Genomic DNA, 16,439 nt, shown 5'->3' with positions numbered 1-16,439 from the left:
AAAAGACAGGCCCAGCTCCATAGGAGACAAAGATAAAGGATGCAGAACGAGCGGTCTCCCCTGAATTTACCATGAGGATGTCTTTCTAGGTAATGGGAGACAAGCCATCTCTCCCTGGATTCCACATCCTTGCACAGCAGCAGGACCCTCACACCAGAGACAATAAATAAGCATTGACTGAACACTATGGGCCAGGCTCTGCATTCGATACTGGACCTGCATTAGCACTTTTGAACTCTAATAGCCTGTGGAGTAGAGATTGAGAAAACAAAACCCATAGCAGTCAAATGATTTGATCAAGGCCACCTATTAGCTAGGAGCTCAAAGCTCTTGTGAGTAAACCAAACTGAATACCAAGCACTGCTCAGAGAAGGGGGAGGTAAAATGAGGGCTTGGGTGGGTTTGGGCAATAGAAACCCCCGCCCCAAAGGTGATGAAGACTGGCATCAGAGGGGAGGAGCAGTGGCCTCACCCAGGGGTGAAACTACCTGTGCCCTACTTATGGAAAATGGGAACATGGGCCCCTTCTCATGCTCCAAATCCCCACCCCGTGCTGTGGGAAACACAGTGAAGGCCACTTGTAAGTGGACTGTGAGGACTTGGGCAGCAACTCGGTCTAAGAAAGGCCAAAGAGAAACTGCGTCTAGACATGAGCTTAGCTTGTAAACAGCTAGTGTTTTGATCTCATGCTCGCGCCCCTCCCCCTGCATGCCCAGTTTTCCTGTTTTCTGAACTCTATTAAACCTTGTGATGGGAAAGTCTGTGGGTGTTAAAACAATAGCACTGTCCAGCCACCCTGATGCACAGGTAAGTCATAATAAGCCCATGTTTGTCTGTCCTTCCTTCCTTCCTTCCTTCCTTCCTTCCTTCCTTTCATTAATTTTCACCAGAGGATATTTTTCCATTGGTTTTTAGAGAGAGTGTTAAGGGGAGAAAGGGAGAGCGAGAGCGAGAGCGAGAGAGATGTGACAGAAACACATTGATTGGTTGCCTCCTGCACACTCCCTGACAAGGTAGGTTCAGGAATGGAACTTGCAACCCAGGTACATGCCCTTGACCAGGAATCAGACCTGTGACCCCGTGGTGCACAGGCCAATGTTCTTATCACCAACTAACACTGGCCAGGGCAAATCCATGTCTTCCACAGCCAGTCCTCCGAGTTATTTCTTTGGAACCCATGAGCAATATTCTGAGGTTTTCTGTGATCTCAGTACTTTGCACGCCACCTCTCTAGCTGCTTCCTCATATACACACTGGTCTCCATGTGGAACACTGCCTAGGAATGATTATGCACAGGAATTAAGAATTCCTCCTTTCATAGCTTTATAAGATTAATCATTTCTAAAAATTGTACTTGAGGGTCAGCATTTACACATCTGATGCCAGAAAGAACCTCTCTCGTAGGTACCCATCATGTAGAAACATTTGCAGAATGTGTGTAGTAACTTATTTAAAAATGGCATTTATTAATTATACTAAAAATGTGAGCTCATAGTCCGGCAGCCCTTACTATAAACCAGGCAGTATGCTAAGTGAGTCATGTAAATATCTCAGCTAAACCTCTCAATAGCCTTGTGACATATTTGCATCATCCTGATTTTACAGAAGAAGGACACACTGAGAGTGTAAGTCACTTGCTCAAGTCCACACAGCCAGTAAAAAGTGCCACTAACATTGGTACCCAGAGCATCTGATATTGGTCTCCTCTCTACCTCCAGCAATGCTCAGAAACATCTTCTGCCCACATAGCATCCCTTTCTCTATTTTTCTTCAATGTAAATGGTCACTCCGAATACCTCCATCCAGGTGGGTGAGCTGAGAAGAGGGACAGGAAAAGATGCAATGTTGGAAGAATTTTTAATTTTCAAGTACACAAGGGCAGCTGGCCACCCTTGGCTTCCATGGGTGGCAAGAGATTAAGCAGAGCCCAAAGGGTGGCCATGCCAGGTCTCTGAGGACCTGACAGACGGGCAGGGTATAGTCAAGCTCTCTTTGACTCTCTACATGGCTCTGCCTCATTGGATCCCTTGATTCCCCCACGACATGGGAGAAGCATCTAGAGTTAGGGGCAATGCTACTTTGAGCATGTGCCATTACTGAGGGTCATTTACAGCAACTTTCACTGCCAACTGGACTGAGAAGCAAAACACAAATATTAAAATGCTGATAAGACATCACTAATTATATATTTATTGGTTTTTAAATTCTTTTGCCATCATTGAATGATGAGGATTAATTGGAGAATGTAGACCTGGTTTTCATTGAATTTATTGGGGTTACATTGTTTAATAAGATTATATATTTTAAGGTGTATGATTTTATAATACATAATCTGTATATGATATTGTGTGTTTACAATCCCAAATCATGTTTCTTCCCATCACCATTTCCCTTTTACCCCTTTACCCTCTACTGCCTCCCCCATCCCTTTTTCCCTGTGATAATGACAGTGGTCTGCTGTTCTCTATCTATGAAGTTTCTTTTGTTTGTTTGTGTTGCTTAACCTCTTCACCTTTTTCACCCAGTCCCCTAAATCCCCGCTCCAACAGCTGTGAGTTTGTTTCTATTTTGTTTGTTAGTTTATTTTGTTCATTAGATTCCACACATAAGTGAAATCATATGGTACTTGTCTTTCTCTAACTGGCTTATTTGACTTAACATAATACTCTCCAGGTCCCTTCATGCTGTTGCAAAAGGTAAGATTTCCTTCTTTTTTACAGCTGAGCAGTAGTCCATTATGTAAATGTACCACAGCTTTTTTATCCATTCATCTACTGATGGGCACTTGGGCTGCTTCCAAATCTTGGCTATTGTAAATAATACTGCAATAAACATAGGGGTGAATATATTCTTTCAAATTAGTATTTCCAGTTTCTTCAGATAAATTCCTAGAAATAGAATTGCTGGACCATACGATAGTTTCATTTTTGAGGAAACTCCATACTGTTTTCCACAGTGATCACACCAATCTGCATGCCCACCAACTGTGCACAAGGGTTCCCTTTTCTCCATATCCTCACCAACACTTGTTGTTTGTTGATTTATTAATGATAGCCATTCTGCCAGATGTGAGGTAATATCTCATTATTGTTTTATTTTGTATTTCTCTTCATGTTCATGTATAGAAAGAATTAACATAATTAAAATTTCCTTACTACCCAAAGCAATTTATAGATTCAAAGCAATTCCTATCAAGATAGCAACTGCATATTCCACAGAACTAGATATTAAAAAAAATTATATGGCACTACAAAAGACCCCAAATAGCCACAGCAATCTTGAGAAAGAAGAAAAAAGTTGGAGGATTCATGTGACTTGAAACAGCTTGTTACTGACATAATACAGACATATAGATCAATGGAATAGAAGAGAGTCCAGAAATAAACCCATGTGTTTACAGTCAATTAATATTTGACAAAGGAGGCAAGAACATATAATGGGGTAAAGATAGTTTATTCAATAAATGGTGTTGGGAAAATAAACCATACTCAAGAATAAACTCAAAATGGATTAAAAACTTAAATCATTGACTTGAAATCATAAAAATCCTAGAAGAAAACATAGGCAATAAAGCCTGGGACATTTCTCATAGCAGTACTTTTTCTGATATATGTCCTTGGGCAAGGGAAACAAAATAAAAATAAACTAATGGAACTACATCAAACTAAAAAGTTTTTGCTCAGCAAAGGAAACCATCAACAACATGGAAAGACAACTCACTGAATGGGACAACATATTCTCTGGTGAGGTATAATATCCAAAATGCATAAAGAATTTATAGAACTCAACACCAAAAAGCAAACAATCCAATTAAGAAGTGGGAAGAGGATCTAAGTAGATACTTCTGCAAAGAGGACATACATATGACCCAGAGACATATGAAAAGATGCTCAAGGTCGCTAATCACCAGTGAAATGTGTACATACTGTTGGATGGATTTTGAGTCCTAGAAAAACTACAGTTATCTCCCAGAGTGGTAGCTCTGAGTTCAGTCTTCAGGGCTCTGGCTTTCCAAGTAACACTGCAGATGACAGCTATTGGTAACCTACACATGTGAACCTTGGTTTAGTGACAAATATGAGGAAGAGCCATGGCTTTTCAAAAGAGAAACAAATAGAATTTTTTTTTAAAAAATTTCTCTTGAAAAATGTTATCCCAGCTTCAGGTAGTTTTGTTCAGAAGGTCCCACTCCCCAAGCCCTGCCGGGATGGAGTTTGTAGATGCTCTGAAGAAGTAGTATCTATGCAGCCTCTGCCTGAGAGCCCTGGTGCCCGCTGTTAAAAACCTACAGGTGGACCCTGCCAGTGAGACAGCCGAGTGCACTCTGACCTGCCTCAGCTCCCTTCTCTAACAAGCTCTGAGCCACTCAGCCTGCGGGCCTGCCTTCCTGCCTGGGACACACACATGGCGCATGAAGCTGTTTCATGGTCAAAGTTTGGCTCAGCATGCTCTTTAGAGTTTCAGGAAGCAGTATTTAATGATCCTGCTGCCATGTCCAGGGAGGACATTGTCCCCTCTAAACAGATTCCCGAGAGCCCTGAGCCCTGTTGAACAGAATCTAAGTTCCTGGGTCAGCTCAGTGCCTGCTTCATAGACATCAGGAAGGGCCCACACCTGGCACACATGCTGTGGCTCCCTCCCTCCTCACTGTCCAGCTATAACATGCTCCCCTAAAGGATCTTTGCAGAGCCCTCCAGAGTCCTTTTAATCACTTGGAGTTGTTGAATGACACGTAAAGCCCATTTTTCATCCCTGCTTCATACTGGGTTCCTGTGGCCCTGAGATGGTCTCCTCTACTTTGGCTATTGTAAGGTAATGTGAGGTAATGTGAGGTAATAGGCTGAGATGTGGTAACATGTGTATCTCTCAGCAGCTAGACTCTTGGAATTAGGAACATGAATAATAGATTCCCATCATTGAAATAAGGCTACAGTAACCCTCTGATTAATCGTCTTGTGAATAAATATCTAAAGACCACAATTTTCTATGGGCTTCCGGCTTCCATGGGAACATTCTGATGGTGACATAATTGTTAAATTAGCTGGTTTATTCATAGTTTTGTATTATTAAATGCCAAGCTTCTTACTAATTAGTAAAATCCGTAAATCCACAGTAGTGTTAATTTTCAACTGTACAGGGAATGGGAGAAAGAAAAAAGAAACAAAGAGACAATTAAAATTTGCCTAGGGGCCTTTATTTCTATGAAATTGAGCCCAGAACAAGAAAACATCACCCCATTTGAGGTGCATTTAGAAAGGATCACAGCGGATGTGTCCTGTCACCCAGGAGTGACATGCGCGTTTGCTGTGCAAAACTCTCGGATCTGGCTAAATCTCTGATGACATTTCTCAGGTTGCTGCTGCTGCGATTTCCCTTTTTGCCTTTGATTTTGTTAAATGCACTTTTCCAGAAGTTCCTCCTGCAATAACGTTTTACAACTCCTTTATTGATCTTTCCACTCACATTCTGGTGTTCTTTCTCTGCCTTTGGAAGACAATGCACAGTATAATGTTCGGATCTCCGAAAACTGCCTCCGTGCTTGCTAACATCGGCGTGACTTTCTGCACTAACTCGGTGAGAAGGTGGGAGACATAAGCATCTTTGGGTGGCTCTTCAATCTCCCAGCTCAGACCATGAGAGAACACGTGTCCCTCCTATGGGCACTTCTACTATTTCTTTTCTTTCTTCCCTTCTCTCTTTCTCTCTTTCTCTCATTATCTCTTTCTCTCCCTCCCTCCCTCCCTCCCTTCCTTCCTTCCTTCCTTCCTTCCTTCCTTCCTTCCTTCCTTCCTTCCTTCCTTCCTTCTTCCTTCCTTCTTCCTTCCTTCCTTTCCTCCCTCCCTCCCTCCTTCCTTCCTTCCTTCCTTTCTTTGCCATTCTAAAAACACTGTCAGACAAACCTGCTTGTTTTTCAAGCTCTGCTTGCATTGCTGAAGCCTGCTGCTAAGATGCCGGAGCCCTCCTGTGTGGGCGCCATGGAAACCACCTGTGTGCCGCCTGACATGGGGCTTCTCCTCGCTTCTCTGGGCACGCCAGGCTGCTGGGCCAGGCCAGAGCCCCGTGTTTGCAGAACTCAAGTACAGATGTTTCAAGCTGATGGATCCCGGAGGTTTCAGATCACCGTGAATACCCAAATTAACCTGTGACACTGTATGCTCTGATAGGCAAACTGCACAGTCTGTAAGCACACACGACCACACAGACACCTGTAGCTTACGTGTGAGGGCCACTTCCCCCCGTTATCATCAATATCAATGATGCTGTGCTGCCGAAGAATTAGTGTGACACGTGGAAGGCCTGTCCTGCCATTCTCTCCTATTTACAGTACTTGGGACATACTTCTAATACAGCAGCCTCACACACACTGTAACCACACATTCTCATCTCACATTCTAGGTCATGAGCTCCTTGAGGTCAGGTTACTTAGTACCCTCCACAGGCAGGTCTGGAAGCCACATGAAGAGCTTTACAAATGGCTGGGCAGTTCCCAGCAGTCTCTGTGTTCAGGAGTAAACCAGGAACTACTTGGGTCAGGCCAGAAACCAAATAGGTTTTCCTGCTTCTTCCCCGAGCCCTCAGGCCCATAGTGCTAGTCGGATTTGACTTCATCCCCCAGTTTCAAAGTTAAAAATGATAACTGGGAAGAATCACACAGGCCCCTTATAAACAGGACACTGATGAGATTACCATTCATAGCTACCAGCATGTCCACTATTAGGAGACAAGCTCCCCTGCCCCCCTCCCAACACACACCCCCCCCCCCACCCCCCACCCCCCCCCCACACACACATACATACTATCATGTAGGCCAGAACCCCAGACCAGGCATCATCAGGCAGGGTAATTGCTACTTTCTTAATGGAAAGAGTAAATGTGTGTGTGTAAGAAAGGGGAGGGAGGGAGGGAAGGAGGGAGGGAGAGAGGAAGTGAGAGAGAGAGGGAGGTAGGGAGGGAAAGAGGGAGGGAGGGAAGAGAAGAAGGGAGAGAGGGAGGAATGAAAGAGCCAGAGATTAGAGAGTAAAGTAGCTTTCCAAGAAAGAAAGATTTTCACTTAACATCTCCATATACACTGCAGCCAGCACAGCGCCTGGAAAATGGTCAATACCCAGTAAACAGCAGTTGAATAATGAATTCATTCGATGAACTTTTCATTGTCTCTATTCCTAGTGTTTAACAGCTATTTAATGTAACCTTCAAGAACCTGTTTAAACCAAATCAAACCAATGCAGAAGAATGCTCTAAGCTACTGACATGTGCAGGAATTTTTTAATATCAAATTGCCAATCAGACAGATGCCGAGGCAGGAGGACCAACATAAAAGCCAATCTTATTTAGGAAACAGAGGACAAAGCCAATAACCAAGGCCAAGCTTTCTATGTAGCTACTAGAGGCCCGATGCCCGAAATTTGTGCGACAGTAGGCCTTCCTTTCCCCGGCTCCGGCATCAGCTTCCCTCTGGCACCTGGGACCCAGGCTTCTCTCGCAGCCCCAGCATTGTCCAGAAGGTTGTCTGGAAGGACATCAGGTCTAATTAGCATATTACGCTTTTATTATTATAGATTCTCCAAAGCACCTAGGCCATAAGGCACACCCAAAACAACTTAGTTCATTTCTCTTCTCCTTCCAAGTTAGAGCCAAGTCATAGGAGGGCATACTGACAACCTCTACTAACAGAATAAGAGTGAGAGTGTCTAAGCCATTTTCCTAACCTCAGATGATGATAAAATGGAAAAACAAGCAAACAAAACCTCTATCAAAGATGTTGAAAGGAGCAAATCTGCAGTAGCTGGTTGGGCAGAAGACAGGGGAACGGCCTGGCTCTCACGGAGATGAAAACAGAGATCAGGCCATTATCCACTGTGACTTTAAAAGACAACATGGTGACCAAGCTTTGCGGTTCTGATGGCATTCAAACAAAACAGCGCTGGAGATGGAGGACTGGCTTGTTCTCTCAGGAATGTCTATGCTTATGCTCAGAAGTGTTGGTGGATAGTGGCTTCCAATCAAATGGTACAGTCTTAAGCAGACTCTTAAGAATAAAATAGACTCTGCTCCCCTTTCCCCATTGAAATAAAAGTCCTGTTACCAACTACTCGGGCACCTTCTTAATATCAAAACACTCCCCACTATTTATTGCCTGAGTATAGGAGTCTGGAAATTAGCCTATTAAAAACAGTAACTGGGGAAGAATGGAGGTGATCCTGACTGTCCATAGGTAATTTGAGCCACTAGTTATTACTCTAAAACAAGCTTTCCCTATTTTAACTTGAGTTCTCCTTCACTTATTCAACTTCTACAACGTGTTCCACCCTGTGCTAGGTCCTGGGAATAAAATGATTAACAAGAAAGAAATGGCCCCATGATCATAGAACTTATGGTCACTCCATCTTCCTATGCACAGTAAACACTGACCTTTATGGTTATAAGGGCACATCAGTGAACAAGGCAGACAAGCTCCCCTCTCTGATCAGGAGAGAACAATAAACAAGTAACATGAGATGCTCAGATTACTCTGAGAGCTGGAAAAAGTAATAAAACTGTCTGACAGGGCTGAGAGGGATGTAAGGAAAACCATCGTTCAGACTGTGGTCAGGTGAGGCCCCTCCAGAGAGAAAGTCTCCCTTGAGACCAGGGTGATTCAGAAGCCAGCCAACCAGGCAGGATGTTAGTTAGGTGGCCTGCTTTTGCACACTCCTGGGTTTTAGGAGGAGCCTGGCACTGAATAATTTATAAGAGCGAGATATTTGGCCTAATGGGGGAGGGTTCAATACCAGCAACCCCTTAATACTCTGGGGGGGGGCCTCAGGAGGAGCAGCATAGGCATCGCAGAGAGCTATCAGGCCAGGGAATTCTCAGCTCCACTGTAGACCTCCCTGCATTTAAAAAACCCCAGGTGATCCCTTTGCAAATTAAGATAGAATTCCTGAGCTAGCACCTTGGCTAAGATTAACACCATATACCAGTCAAGCTTGGTCTCTAAGAGACATTCCTTTGTTTCACAGTTTAATTGACAGATTTGGGGATCAGAGGAAGAAAGAGAATTGCTATTTATTGGGGGCCCTCAGACCTTCTAATTAAAGGGAAGAATGTGAGCTAAGGGCCTGGTGTGGGCCAAGTTGAACTCGGAATGAAATAAACAGAAAGATGGCCAACATGTCTTGAGCCTGGTGAGGTGGGGATGTGATCCAGGAGGGAGACAGAGATGAGGCTGACACAGGACTTGCAGAGCCTGGCTAAGCCATTAAGTTCATTCTTACTGAAATGGGTTGCCTTGAGAGGTGTGCAGGCAAGGGGGTAATAGGACCTACTTTAACCTTCAAAGAGATCACTCAGGGTGCGGTGTGGACCATGGATTATGAGGACACTAGGATAAGAGCAGCCGGGGCAGTCAATAGGCTGTGCAGCTGAGCCAGAACTACCCCAGCCAGTGAGGCAAAGCACTTTCTGCCCTGTGACATGAGAGTGGGAAGTCTCATATGCTTGACATATTTTGCAAGAAGAGCTAAAGGTACCTACTGGTGGGTGGAAATGTGGAGGAGCAATGAGAAGAAAGGGGGTGGAAGCCAGGAGTGCCACTATGAGCCACACTGGACACTACCCGCTGCCTGGGCCCTCAGCCCACACGGGCCACATGCTCACTCAGCCTGAGGATCCCTAACAAGCAGCGGGGCTGACTCCAAATCCAAAATAAAACGATTCATAAACAACACCCCCTTTCAGCTGATAGAGAATTCCAGGACCCCCAGTTCTTCTGTTCCTCACTACTGAATTCCACAGGCACTCCTTCCTTGAGAAATATCAGAACAATAGATATCATTGACCGAAAAGAGAGAAATTCACATTAATGTAAAAACAAATCAAACACTAAGTCAGGCAAACATTTTAGGTAAGTACAAGTAAAGCTAAGTTTTTAAGTCCTGAATTCTTAAGATAACTTACTCTCCCACAGTTGACGCTCAGCAATAAGAAACAGATTGCAAATTACCCGACTTCTGGACACTTTAGGAGATAGTTGGCACCTAACTACTAAAGCAAAACGAGCTAATCCTGACCCTGGAACTCAACCTTTAAGCCTGCAGAAAGGCCATTTTTAATGAGCTCCCTTTCAGTTCCAAGCTGAGCTCATCTTTTTTTAACTCAATTTTTATTCAAAAAGGGAGCATGTCGGGAAAGCAGTGCCGTGGAGGTCAGCAGCGGTCCTCTTCCCGTGTAAGAGACAGAGCCTTCCTCTCGGGAAAGTCCCCTTACTGCTCCAGGGACTTACACCTCCGACATTCTTCCCAGAGCACACGCTTATGACAATTCAGCATGACAGAGTCATTCTCTCCCTGCAAAAGTAGTCTCCCATTTGCGTGTCCCTGGGGCTGGGGCTGGTAAAACAGGCCTTTCCACCAAAACCGGTTTGGCTCAGTGGATAGAGCATCGGCCTGCGGACTGAAGGGTCCCAGGTTCGATTCCGGTCAAGGGCACGTACCTTGGTTGCGGGCACATCCCCAGTGGGGGCGGGGGGGAGGAGTGCAGGAGGCAGCTGATCAATGTTTCTCTCTCATTGATGTTTATAACTTTCTATCCCTCTAACTCCCTCTCTATAAAAAAAAAAAAAAAATCAATAAAATATATATATTTAAAAACAGGCCTTTCCACAGGCTTGCCTTCTTATTCCCTATCTGAGCCAAAACCCAAACATGTCTCCTATGATGGCTGAACTATTTTCATGTGCATTTTGTACCCAAATTCAGCAGAGGGCTGAGAAAGTGCGAGGTAACATTCCAGGCAGTGTCTTTTAAATAGAATCCCATTTTCAGGTTTCAGGGTGTGGCACAGTTGGTTTTGACATGTTGTTCCCTTCATTGGTTGCTTCTTGTATGTGTCCTGACCAGGGATCGAACCCACACCCTTGATGTATCAGGACACAACTTATCACTCACACTTCACATAATCACCAAGCTTACTGGCCTCTAAGAAGCCCAGCTTAGCCTTCAGGAAGCCACAGGTGCTCCTTTGTGAAACTGTTCTCACTGAATTCACGCCTTTTTGTGGCCTGGGATGTGCACCACACATTACAGCACTCTCTGCCCTGTGACATGTGCGTGGAGAAGCTGCTGTCTGTCACCAGAGATGAGCTCCCTCAGGCAGCTGGGCCTGGCACATGCTTTGACACGGAGCATACCAATGCTTGTTGGATTGAACCACAGTGCATTCATCAAATATTGCTCCTGCTGCAATGATGGAGAGAGTGCCCTTGTTCCGAAGTCTTCAGAACACTCAGTGGCCACTATCGCTCAAAACAGTCTGGCAAGCAAGACCTGCCATTTGGCCCGATTGGGCACATCCCAAGGAGCATTGCTTCCGGTCAAACAACTCCAGGGAATCAATGCCACAACCACTGCTGTTATTAACACTGAATAAAGCTTTACCCACATGGAGATCAAGACAGAAATTGTGCCAAAGTGGTAGAGTGTCGGTCTGCGGACTGAAAGGTCCCAGGTTCGATTCCGGTCAAGGGCATGTACATTGGTTGCGGGCAAATTCCCGGTAGGGGGTGTGCAAGAGGCAGCTGGTTGATGTTTCTCTCTCATCGACGTTTCTAGCTCTCTATCTCTTTCCCTTCCTCTCTGTAAAAAATCAATAAAATATATATTTTTTAAAAAGACAGAAATTGTCACTGAGGGGAAAATGATCAATTAATATCAATTAATTTTCTTCTACAGTAATAGATTATGCAGAAGTCTTTCAGCTTCTGAGAGAATCCAAGCACAGTGTACAGTACACAGGAATCTGCACACACTCTGGGAGCAAAAATGCCAGCCCCCAAGTCCATGACCTGGGCAATGTTCACAGGAAAGAACCAAACAGTGGCTTTTGCACAGGTTACAGCCAAGGGGGTGGGGATACAAGGCAGACAGGCTTTAGAGAGTAGGGAGAGCTTGCCAATGTAAAAGAAATAAAATTATAATTACAATTAGGTTTATAGATTATACAATAAGCAGCACTGTTCTTTGAAAAGCCACATGCAGACAAGGTCTGAGAGCAAGTTAATCACACTTCATGTGTTGCACGGGAACAGAATGCAAGAGTTTTAGCACCGGGTAAACTTGGCCAGATTATTTCTCTGGCCTTGGCTTTCCATTTCTCAAATGAAGGCTTGGGGTCGAGATGGTGTTTCTCCAAGTTTGTTCTGGGAGATTTAACAGGCATTGCTTGAAGAAAATGTGTGGTGTTCAAACAGATTTGGGGCAAGGGGAATCCTTCCACACTGGTTTCTTCCTCTCCGAACTTGGCGGGAGCTTACCCCTATCAGGGCTGTTTCTAAGAGGCGACTGTCACCTGCAGCATCTCCCAGTCACAGAACTCTGACAACAGACCTACCGATCCACTCGTGTTTCACCGAAGTCACCTTAGAAACTTCTGGACTGTGAAGTTCTTGTAGACCCCTTTCTGGATTTAGAGTCTATGGATTCCAAACTATGCTCACTTGAAACCAGTACCATCAGATAACCCATCAACGGCCAAGTGACTAAGGTAATAATTAGTATTTGTGCAGAAATTAGATGCAAAATCTCTATCTGCCAAGCAGTAGGAAGCAGTACCCGGCCTCCCTCCCCGCCCATGTACACAGATGACAGGCTTTCTGCTTTCCTTTTCATTGCTCCAAGCTCAGTGGGCTAGTCACTCTAGTTTTAAATAATATGTGTGCTATTGATTGGATATGCCCATCACATTCTAGCCTCCGGGTATGTTTACAAATAACAGAGGGGAGAAAACTGGATTGTTGATAATGAAATGGCTTAAAAGTCCACAGCCAACATTTTCAAAGAGACCTTCTGTGTCTGTGTGTCTGTGTGTGTGTGTGTGTGTGTGTGTATATATGTGTTTGTGTATGTGTCTGTAAGTGTGTGTATTTTGTGTGTGTGCATATGTGTGTGTATATTTGTATCTCTGACTGCATGTCTGCATGTGTGAGTGTGTTTGTATGCCTCCTGCTCTCCCCTTCCCCTTGCCCTCCTGGTGTGCAACTGTGAGTGCATTAGGCTTCTCTGTGTGACCCAATGGATTGTGGTTCCTCTTCCTATCTCCTGCAGAACGCCTACCACCCTGAGTCCTAGAACATACAAAACAAAAAACATATGGCTCATAGGCAGAAAGGACAGAAGCCCTTAGGTGGACGAGAGTCAGATTTACCACATCATCTCCTTTGACTGATTCAAAAGGCTCTTCAACAACCTGATGCAAGAAGAAGCAAAGAGACAGAGGTCCCTGAGAGCGACATTGGGACCAGTGGTCAGCAGGAAGGGGCCTTGTTTAACCACCACCATCACCCATTTGCTCAACAGGCAGCATTTTAGTTCATCCTTTACGTATTCCTAATGGGTGGCTCTTATTATTCCTTTTTTTGTTTGTTTTTTGTTAATCCTCATCCTATATCCTCCCCCCCCCCCCATTATTTAGAAAGAGAGGAGGGAGGGGGAGAGACAGAAAGAGAGGAAACATTGCTGTGAGAGGGGCACATCGATTGGTTGCCTCCGCTCGCCCCCGACCAAGACCGGGGATTGGGCCTGCAACCGTGATATGTGTCCTAGACCAGTAATCTAACCCATAGCCCTTCATTTCAAGGTCTCACGCTCTAGCCTAGGGGTGTCGAACTCAATCAGAGAAGGGGCCAAAATCTAAAATCCAGCCTAAATCGCAGGCCGAATGGTTTACTGAACAGTCATAAACTGACAATGTCATAAACTGACAGCGGAGTGCAGTGATGACAGCGCGGTGCGGGCCACATTGCAAGGCCTGGCGGGCCGGATTTGGCCCGCGGGCCTTGTGTTTGACACATGTGCTCTAGCCACTTAGCAACCGGCTAGGGCTATTACTCCCATTTTTGGCTCATAAAACTGAGATTCAAAGAAATAAAAGTAACTGTCTAAGTCCCCAGACTACTAAGTGGCAGGCCAGGACCTGGGCTCAGGTCTGTCCCAGGCCGACGGGCAAGCTCTTGGCCAGAACTGCCTGGTTTGTTCCAGGAGACCTGAGGCAAGTCGCTCACCTGGTTGCTCAGAGCTCACTCATGGCGGGACCTGGGTCACCGAATCTCGAGGCTGCCGCTCGCACTGCCAGGGGTCATGGCCATTTCATTCGGACCCCCCCACCTTCCCCTGCAGAAGTGACCTTCTGCTCTGGGACTTGAATGTCTGCAGGAGAGCAGATGTTTGCTCACAAGAGTCCCAGCCAGTCCAGTCTTATTCCAGCGCGTTTTCTCCCCTCAGCTCCCCAGACTCGGTGCTCCCAGTGAGGACAGGCAGGGGAGCAGGAGCCCCAGAAACCTGCCTGGGAGGTCTGTGCCTCCTCTCAGCCTCCCACCTGGACTTCCTTCCCAGGACCCTGTGCCCACCCTTCCCAAGCCCAGGACTCACCTGCAGGTCCAAGCTCAGCTCTCTGCCTCTCTGCGCTGTGTCCCTGAGGGGGAGGGGGCGAGGAGGCAGCTGCTCAGTTACAGCCTGGAGAAGGCGGGGTCAGACCACTCTGTCACCTCGTGCTGACCTTTCTTCCTCCGGACAGGAAACTGAAAATGATCCCAGGAGCAGGCAGAGTTCTTCAAGACTTCCAAGCCCTGCCCTCTTCTCCTGCCTCTGCTTCCCCACCCTCTGCCTTCCCTGCAGGGTGACAAGGGAAGCAACTTCCCTGAGGCCACCAAGCCTGGGATTCACTCACAATGGTCAGGGGTGTCCTTGCATCTCCTTCCTTGTCTTCTACTTTACCTCAGATGTTTTTAACCACAGCTGTCTCTCGTGACTTCCAGCACAGCTCCAGTGACACCGCCCAGGGCCACATTTGTTACAATTGGACACAATCGGACAATGGGGCACAAGTGAAGCAGGCTGAGATCTTAGAAGAGCAGGCAGCCATGGCAGCCCAGATCAAGGCGGAGTGTCCGTGACCTCTACACACGCCTCCTACCACACCGCAGGGCTGTAAGTCCATCCTTCCAACAGTCCCTGCCGTGACTACACCGGGTCTAATTGGTCACGTGGCACGAAGGGCTTACTGAAGCGTGTGCCCTGGGTCCCGAGTGCAGCACAAAAGCCCCATCAGCTGCCCCTTGTTTAAGAGCACGTTTGCCCATCTCCATTCATTCTCACCACCTGTCGGATAAGACATCCCAGCCTTCCCTGACCTCCCTCCTCCATCCCTAGAGGACATCGCTGCTCCTGGATTTGTAACGACCCCGTCACACTGGCCCTGCTCACGAATGTGCTTGTCCCCCGGGCCGGGAGCTACCTGAGGTGGGAACGCGCTCCTCTCCTCCTAAAAGCCCCGAGGACAGAGATGACAAAGTGTTTGGAGGAGGAAAGAGTGAATAAATATAAAATCTTAGTCTCTAAAAAGTGTTTCTCCTAGCAGGTAGCAAGGCAAGCAGAGACACGAGAGAGGCAAGAGTAGTAAATAATATTAGAATGACTAATAAAGGCGAAGGGCTCCGACTTGGCTGAGGACGTAGATGGCAGGCTGGTCAGGAGCAGGAGTGTGAGCAGGGACCAAGGTGCAGTGTGAGTGTCCAAGGTGCAGAGACAAGTCTGAGACACTGGCTAGGCCCGGGCTCTGCTGAGACAGGGAACCAGCAAGGTCAGCTGCCAGCCTGTTGTCAGAGACTTTCAATACCAAACAAAATATTACAATTATTTGTCCGGAGGGGCTCCAGGGGGATACTGATCTGGCCCTGATGCTCAGGGGGACAAAGGGGACAGGAGGCGGTGGCAGAGGCTCATCGGGTGGAGAAATGGGCCTGCCCAGCCACCCAGGACACAAACCCTCACCAGCTCCCCCTTTTTATGCAAAGGGGATTTTCATCTGAAAGAACGAAAAGGTTAAAAAGACCACAGCACACGAGAGAATGCCACTAACAGGCACCTGCTGCCATCAGAGACTGAGCTCACGGGTTGGGTAGGGACTTACAAACACACATTTCAATAAATCTCAGAGGCACTCCAGAACTCTCTACACCTGTCTATGAAGCACAGGTGAGCCATGCATCAGTGTGCAGCCTTTATCCCCGATGGTTCATGGGAAGGGTTTTGAATAAAGGTGTGAGTGGCATTTAAAAGCATGATGGCCGAAACCGGTTTGGCTCAGTGGGTAGAGCTAGGCCTGCAGACTGAAAGGTCCCAGGTTCGATTCCGGTCAACGGCATGTACCTTGGTTGTGGGCACATCCCCAGTAGGGAGTGTGCAAGAGTTGGCTGATCGATGTTTCTCTCTCATAGATGTTTCTAACTCTCTATCCCTCTCTTCCTCTCTGTAAAAAAATCAATAAAATATATTATTTAAAAAAAAACACACATGATGGGCTTTTGAGACCATAGAGATATGCCACATGGGTCAGCATGACCACCCCCACTGCTGAAGAGACAGGGAGGGGCAGTGCCCCGCACGCCCCAGCCCTGCACCTCG

At 46.3% G+C, this 16,439-nt stretch overlaps 1 protein-coding gene across 1 annotated transcript in view; it reads right to left on the bottom strand.

The window, feature by feature from the left end:
* The window catches only part of FHIT (fragile histidine triad diadenosine triphosphatase), a 737,284-nt gene extending 722,871 nt beyond the window's left edge, over positions 1 to 14,413 (bottom strand). Inside the window, 1 exon segment of the mRNA XM_084903158.1 lies at positions 14,406 to 14,413. The gene's annotated coding sequence lies outside the window, so the exon portion shown is untranslated.
* Positions 14,414 to 16,439: the final 2,026 nt, after the last annotated feature.

Source organism: Pipistrellus hanaki, assembly GCF_964339955.1.
Source record: "Pipistrellus hanaki genome assembly, chromosome: 13".
Lineage (NCBI taxonomy): Eukaryota > Metazoa > Chordata > Mammalia > Chiroptera > Vespertilionidae > Pipistrellus > Pipistrellus hanaki.
The sequence above is the reverse complement of the archived record's forward strand: the minus strand, read 5'-3'. Positions and strand labels throughout refer to the sequence as shown.